Below are 7273 nucleotides of genomic sequence, written 5' to 3' on the forward strand. Positions count from 1 at the left end.
ACCTTTGCCCTAACAGAAATAAAATGAAGAAGAAGAGAATGGGGAAGGACTTACCTCGTCGATGGCGCAGGATTCAGGTATGCCCCTTCAACCCTCTCTCTCTCCCTCCTTGCTCAATCTCCCTCTCTTGCTTGAATGTAGGGGGAGGCGCACCGTGAGGGCTATTCACGGTGGGGTGAGGATAACCCCCCCCCCCCCCCATTGCAGGTCGAGGAAAGAGGTTCCCCGGTTTTTTTGGAACCGTCTTTTTCTTTCTTTCTTTTTCAATGTTTATCCCCTCTGGCGACTTTGCGAGGTTTACCGGATCAGCTCTTGAAGTATTTGATTCCAACACATGGTTAGGTTTTTGTAAAGTTTGAAAAATCAATGATTCAAAATCTTTGTAAATTTTTTATCCTCCAAACATCATTTTTTTCATCAAAAACACATGATACAGGTGTGGATTCTTAGTAAATCGACCAAGCCCACCAGCACAATTTATGGAGTTGGAGCAGCATAAAAAGCACCAGAGAAGCTGGAAAAACCCATTTAGCAAGTGGTTTAGCACAGACCCATTTTCCTATGATACATATATCAACCTATCACACATTATTGTGGCGGAAAGACGCTTTTTCATACGCAATTAATGAGAGAGAGAACGACTCTGTCTAAATAATTCTACGATGATAATGCTGGTGCTCAACCATCAAATCCGTGACACCCATTGGTGTAGCATCGAACAGATAACTGGCGAAATAGGCTCACCCATCATCCAGGGAAAAGACGAAACAAAGGATAGTTACCTTCTCAGCCATCCCCATCCATGTAGGTGGCATCTTATATGCAAGTTGATACCATGGGCCACGTTACCCACATGGGGGTGGGTTTGAAAGGCCCAAAATGTATACCACCCTGGTATCAAACACAAGCAGCCATCACTCATTTGGGAAGCTCTCCCGATTTCAGGACCATACCTATATACAACTGCATAGCCTCGAAAGAAAAAGGGCAACTAATGCAAAGATCAAAAGGACAATGTTTGTCAGTATTGTTTTTTTTTTTTTTATAACGAGGAACTTCGGCAGACAACCGAGTAACTTTATGAACCCCGAGTGGGACCAAGTTTGTCGGTATTGTTTTTTCTTTTTTTAATAACCAGGAACTTTGGCAGAAAACCGAGTCACTTAGTGAACCCCGAGTGGGGCCAGACACTCAAGCCCTTATGGAGCCCACCAGTTAAAGAGACACCCCTTCCCCACCCCCACCCCCACAAAGTTGACAGTACCTTAATAGCTGGAATCTCAGTAGTTGGAATGTAAAAATAAATTTGCCAATAAATAAACCATGTTATTGGGTAGCCAGCATGACCCAATGGAGATACAAAATAGCATGTATCCCCTGGCCCAGATGTTTGGCAAGCAGTAAAAGTGCTGTTCATGGCGTCAGAGTTGCCCTGCATCCTTGGCAAGTATGCCTTAGACCAGGACCGTCGGTTTCTGAATCATTTCGGTTACAGGGATAGGGGTGGACATCAGGAGAGGCACCCAAGGAATTTGCAGGTTCTCAGTTCAAGATGGGCCCAAAGTTTGTGAGCATATGGAGGCTCTTCTTTTTCATCTTTATCAAGGCTGGTCTGAGCCCTGGTCCTACTATAGTCATGGCACTGGACCCAAATTTAGGCCGAGGACTTGCCAAGAGCCAATCCTGATAGCACTGCTCCTCCCCCCCCCCCCCCCCCCCACCACCACACACACACACACCACATCAAACCAGGCCTCCGGTTGGTAAAGCCCATGCGGTCCCTCCCGCCCATCAGGGAGCACAATCAACTTCAACCTTGTGAAGCCCTCTACTACTGGAGTTGCGCAAACAATCTCAATCATCCCCTCTCTGCGGTGGACAAACAGATAGTCTTTCAATGGCATGTTCCAGTCCTCTTACACATTACGTTTGAGCTACAAGAGCGCTGACCAACCTTGGAAATCATTTGATGGTTTCAATGTCATTTTAGTCATAAACATACATACATAAGAGCAGAGAATCAGATGAGCCGTGGATCATGGCCAAACCGCTGTAGTAGGATGAGAATCATGATACTGTATTCTTTTCATAAAAAGAATTGTCACTGCATCATGTGCTAAGCGGGCCTCCCATTTGGCAAAGCATATGGTTTACGTACAATTTTGCTTCATAAAGCAGATACAGTGGGTGACATTGAAGTGATAAGCATATACAGAAACTGGTGAACCCTGCATCAGGTGCCAAGCACTTCAATCAGACGAAATTGACGACAGTATCAGGTATGAGTCCCCCGCTGAGCAGCTGAGGGCAAGGATGCAAAGATTCAACTATTCAATTTGGTGGTTTCCATGTATTTTTGCTCCATACAGTAGATGCAGTGCTGCCTTTCACAAATAAAACAGGTTCACTAATGAACAAGAACAGAGGCAGGCCGATTCTTGCCAATTTTCGCTTCATAGTAACCTCACATACATATGTATCAATTGAAAATAGTGGTAGCCAGAGAACAGCTTGCCAACATAAATATTGATTATTTATTTTCTGAAAAAGAGCTTCAGGCAGAGCACAAGTCAAGAAGGTTTCTATGCCACCGAAAGAAGGGGCTGCAGCTGAGCTCTCTCTCTGTATCTACATCTACCTATCTTTGAATTTGAGGTGAAACATAGAACCTATAAACCACTATATCTAAGACCATTAATTCCAAGCCAAGCCTTCTTCCAAGAAAAATCGTAAAACATTTTCTTTCCCGATCGCAAACGACCCATCAAGAGTCCGGGCGTGAAGGCTGCCTCTGCGATACAAAATGTTGGAAGACGAAGCGCAGGCACCTTCAGCTGATCAGGCAAACCAAAGCGATGTCTCAAGCTTTTGCAGCTCTGTTCCGCGAGAGAAGGTGTCTGGAAAGTCCATGGGGCTGAACGTCGACCCAAATCTGTAACCAGGATTGATGTCATGTGGAGTGTGATTGAAGGCATGATCAAACATCTTACAGTGATCTAAATGGATGTCATCTCGGATGAGAAGATTCATCCCAGAGTTGTGCTCATCAAAGCCATTGCCAAGCATGGTGTTAGGGCCTCCAAAGGTGTTGCCATCATTTCGACTGATCAGAACATCGCCACTTTTTGGAGCAAGATTCAGGGGAGCATCGAGGAGGCTTCTATCATCAGCAGGAGCCAGACTTGGATTATTCGTGCTCTTGCTCTGTTGGTCATACAACGCAAAGAGATCGTTGATCGATTTCTGCACATCCACTGGAATACCCAGAGCTGACAGCGGCATGGGATTGGGATTCACCATATTCTGAGAATGGGCTAGCGGTGGTGCTAGTGCTGGTGGAGCAGCAGCAGCCACCTGCATGTTAGCCTGTTTACTCGGCACATAAGCAGTCTTGCTCACAGTCGCAGGGAGGTTCTGCTGCTGCTTGCCTTCAGTAAAGGGCGAGCAGAAAACAGGCTTGTCTTCACTGACCTGCATCTCATGCAGGGTGATCCCTTGAGGAAAATTGCCCGAGTAGAGGCAGTTAGATCTATGGTTGTTCCTTGTATTCTTGTTCAGGAAACCGATCTGGTAGTCATGACGGGGACACTCGAAGCTGTCGCAAGTGTAAACCTTCTGTTCCAGCATCAGCGGCTCGCCAGGGAGCTTCCTCTTGCGCATGGACTCGGAATGACTTTCCACCTTTACTGAAGGAAGAAATCTTTCTCCTGAAATCCCCAGGTTAAACAAATCAGGTTTACACTCCTGAACCTCCATGCTAGCATCTTCATCATAGACATCAACATCATACTCGTTGCTTCCACTAAATGTGAGAGTCCCGTTTCCTCTAAGGGACGATACAGGAAAGCTGGCATCCGGGTTCATATGACGCGCAAGCATCTCCTCGTGGTTCACCACCGCCGACCACGTCGAGCTCTCCTTCGCGGTCATCTTGTCCTGAAGGCATTTTGATTGCTGCACGAGCCTCCGGATCTTATCGATGTCTGGAGAGATGTGCTTGATCACAGCAGTGAGCACACTCACCTTCCATGCCTTCTTCAGATCGTGAGGTTTCTTGTATGGAGGGGGGACCTGGTCCTTTGGCAGCCCCAATTGAGGCCACCAATTCTCCTTGCCGGTTGGCCACCACGGCGGAGCCACCGCTTTCTCGAGCGGGAATCGCCTCTGAGGCGGCTCGCAGTGCTGCATGAGGGCGGACAACAGAGACCCCAATGTTGTGTCCTGAAGATCTTGAAGGGTCTGAGGCGTAGAAATCATGCCCGAATCATCTTCGGTGTTACCAGGAACGGCATTTTCAGCCTGGTACTTGGCAATCGCAGCGGGGCCATTGCGGTCGAATCGGACCTTCTCCTTCCACCAGGCACGAAGATTATCAGAGGCGCCACTCACGGGCTTGCCTTTCTCAGGGATGATCCCGTAGACAAAGCCCTGGGCTTTGCAAACCTCCATCATCTTCAGCATGTACTTGAGAATCCCATCCTGCGCCCTCGACATCTTCTTCCGCCGAGCCTGCTCCTGTGATTGCCTCTGCTTAGCAATATCTCCATTCTCCTTGGCCTTGCTCTGCTCCTTGAGCCGTCTCAATCGGATGCGATCCTTCCACATCCTGCGCTCGAGCTCATCGACATCAATCTCCTCCTCGCTTTCATCGTCGTCCTGCAGGACTTCACCATCATTTTCAATCGCCTGATCGCAGTCCGTCGGTTGGAGCGGCAGGGGCAGGAAGTCAAAGCTCCCTGCAAAACTCATCTCCTCATACATACCCATATTTCGTATTCAGCTGAACCAATGAGTAAAATCAGTTATGAACCCGTCAAAAAAGCTAGCAACTACTTCAAAACCCAATCTCTCCCCCCTTAACAATTCTGCAAGCAAAGAAGAAGAAACCCCATCCCCTAAATATCTAGAACCACCCCAAGACAATATTGAGCAAAATTAACAAACCTGAATAAAGAAGCACAAGAGGATCAAAGAAGCAGATGACGAAGAAGAACAAGAATCTAGAACTCCGATTCAACTTTCTCGGAGCCAACCAAATGGAACCACGGAGCTTAAACGCCTCAAGTTTCCTGCATACAGGGAAAAAAAGATCAGAGAGAGTTGCAGTAACTAATAACCAGGTAAGTAATCTCCAGCCAAAAAAGATAAAAAACGGAATCTTAGACTGTTAACACGTGATTATGTTGTGATTTAGCTCCATGTATGTGCGTGAGAGAGAGAGAGAGAGAGAGAGAGAGAGAGAGAGAGAGATTTTGCCTAAATCTACCAAAATGGAAAGGAGAGAGCTATTTTGCCTAAAACCTACAAATTGGAAAAGAAAGGTGGTCGAGACGAATCACCGATCCTGCTTCCAGCAGATGCAACCAGCAAGCACCGCTCGTCGCCGGAAACGGACAGAAGAAACCGAGTTACCGGAAAACAACCGCCCGTACTGCCGGAATACCGGATCAGGAACAAGACGGAATTTCTGACAAAGCAACAGACTTTAACCGACTCGTGGAATCGCAAATCTCTCATAATCCGGATGGAAACCCGACCTTCACCGGGATATAAAGTCGGCCACTAGTTTTCGCCGAAACCCGAAGTGCAGATCAACGGAAAACCGAAAGAAGGGCCGGAAAAAATAGTACATGTTTCAAACACAATCGTTGAAAATCTAGATATGCGAAATCAAATTACAGCCATCGGGAATCGAAAACGAGCTTGGCAGAGGTAAACCTTCTGCCAGAACAATTAATCCAAACGGAACTAAGAAATTCAGATTACTAGTTCAAGCTAACTAGTATAGGCTGCATGAAAGACGAAATGGCGCCGAAGAAATAGGAGTAACAAATATGAAATACCCTCCCCTGAGAGCTACATCGAATCCGGTTAAACAAAGACGGGTTAGTGGCCTTTGGCTGCCTGAAAATTGGACGCAGATCGGAAGAAATAAGATCGAATCCGGTTCTTTTCCGAAAATGCTTCAAAAGTCGGACCTTGCCACTAATTTAGCGAGAACGAAACCGATCGACCGGTCCTGCATCGCCGGAGAACCGAAAGATAGCCGGACTCAACACCGTCTTAGAAAAAGACTCATTTTACCGGGAAAAGAGCTAAAAAAAATACACTACCTGGCGACGAAGGCCGCCGAGAAAAGAAAAACAAAGAGCGTCACCGAACAAACGTAAAAGATGAAAATTATGAAGCCACAAAATTCGAAGACCAAGCTTTCGGAAGAAATGATGAGAACATTGTGGAGTTATCTCCGCATCTTGCTTTACCTCTTTAGGTCACGATCGATATTTCCACCAAACCCTTCTTCTTGAGCTCTGCAGCCACTCGGAGAGAGAGAGAGAGAGAGAGAGAGAGAGAAGCAGACTACCGTCTCTCTCCCGGCCTGGTCGCTCCCCTTTGTAAGTAATAGGGTCGGTCTGCGAGTGGGTAACCACGGTTCAGGTTGGGTTAATGCGGATTCTTAACCATGGTTAAGTAGCCGTAGTCATATCATACGCGACCCCACCACCGTTAGAACCGCGTACGGATCATCCCACTGTTACCTGCCTTCCAGGAAGGGATTCCAGTCCTTACTTGGGGTCAATCCCCATTGACCATAATGCCCTTGTATTATGCATCTCAATGACATTCAAAGTTACCTGTAAATCCAGTGTGACTGATGGCGTCAGTTCTGCACGCAAAAGGTTGGAGTGAGCAGAGGAAGCCGTCGCAGTCCCGTCCCCATGAGTCACAGTTGTCTCGTGTGATCGTTACGTAAGGGTTTGGACCTTCCCACCGACGTGGGCTCATTACTTTACAATTGCTGGACTGGAATCCTCACCGCCACGGACCTGTTTTTTTGTTTTTGTTTTTGTTTTTTTTAAATGGCAAGCCGGGGGTAGGCAGACTTATACAACTATACCATTGGGTTTTGAACCTGCAACATCCCGTGCACTAGCTGCTCCTGTTGGTTGATAAAACTTTTGATCATGTCAGCAGTTTATTTTCACCTTTTTCTTTTTCTTTTTTATTTATCACCCGAAAAAACAGTGTCTGGGCTTGAAAATCTGATCATGCTCTGTCATACCTATGGTCGATGACGACCCTCGATTTGGACGCCAGCTTGCACAAGTGACGCTTTCAGGAATCGAACCTCGACCGCCTATGTAAATGGCCGACGCAACACCCAATTATGCCAAAACCCCCTCGGGTCCATTTTATTTCCACCTTATAAATCAAGGGTTTGGTACCAGTTCATAGAGATAATGAATTGCATGAGCCTTACACCACACTGTGA

The 7273-nt window shown here is 46.7% G+C and overlaps 1 pseudogene across 1 annotated transcript; it reads right to left on the reverse strand.

The window, feature by feature from the left end:
* Nucleotides 1-2441: 2441 nt before the first annotated feature.
* On the reverse strand, nt 2442-6415 carry LOC149814039 (ETHYLENE INSENSITIVE 3-like 1 protein pseudogene; annotated as a pseudogene). Its single transcript, XR_016428121.1, has 3 exons — nt 6264-6415; nt 4945-5069; nt 2442-4780 (listed from the first exon to the last, which is right to left on the reverse strand). The product of XR_016428121.1 is annotated as an ETHYLENE INSENSITIVE 3-like 1 protein pseudogene (transcript).
* Nucleotides 6416-7273: the final 858 nt, after the last annotated feature.

The sequence above is a fragment of the Nuphar pumila genome, chromosome 15, assembly GCF_984573655.1.
Source record: "Nuphar pumila chromosome 15, dmNupPumi1.hap1.1, whole genome shotgun sequence".
NCBI classification, from domain to species: Eukaryota; Viridiplantae; Streptophyta; class Magnoliopsida; order Nymphaeales; family Nymphaeaceae; genus Nuphar; species Nuphar pumila.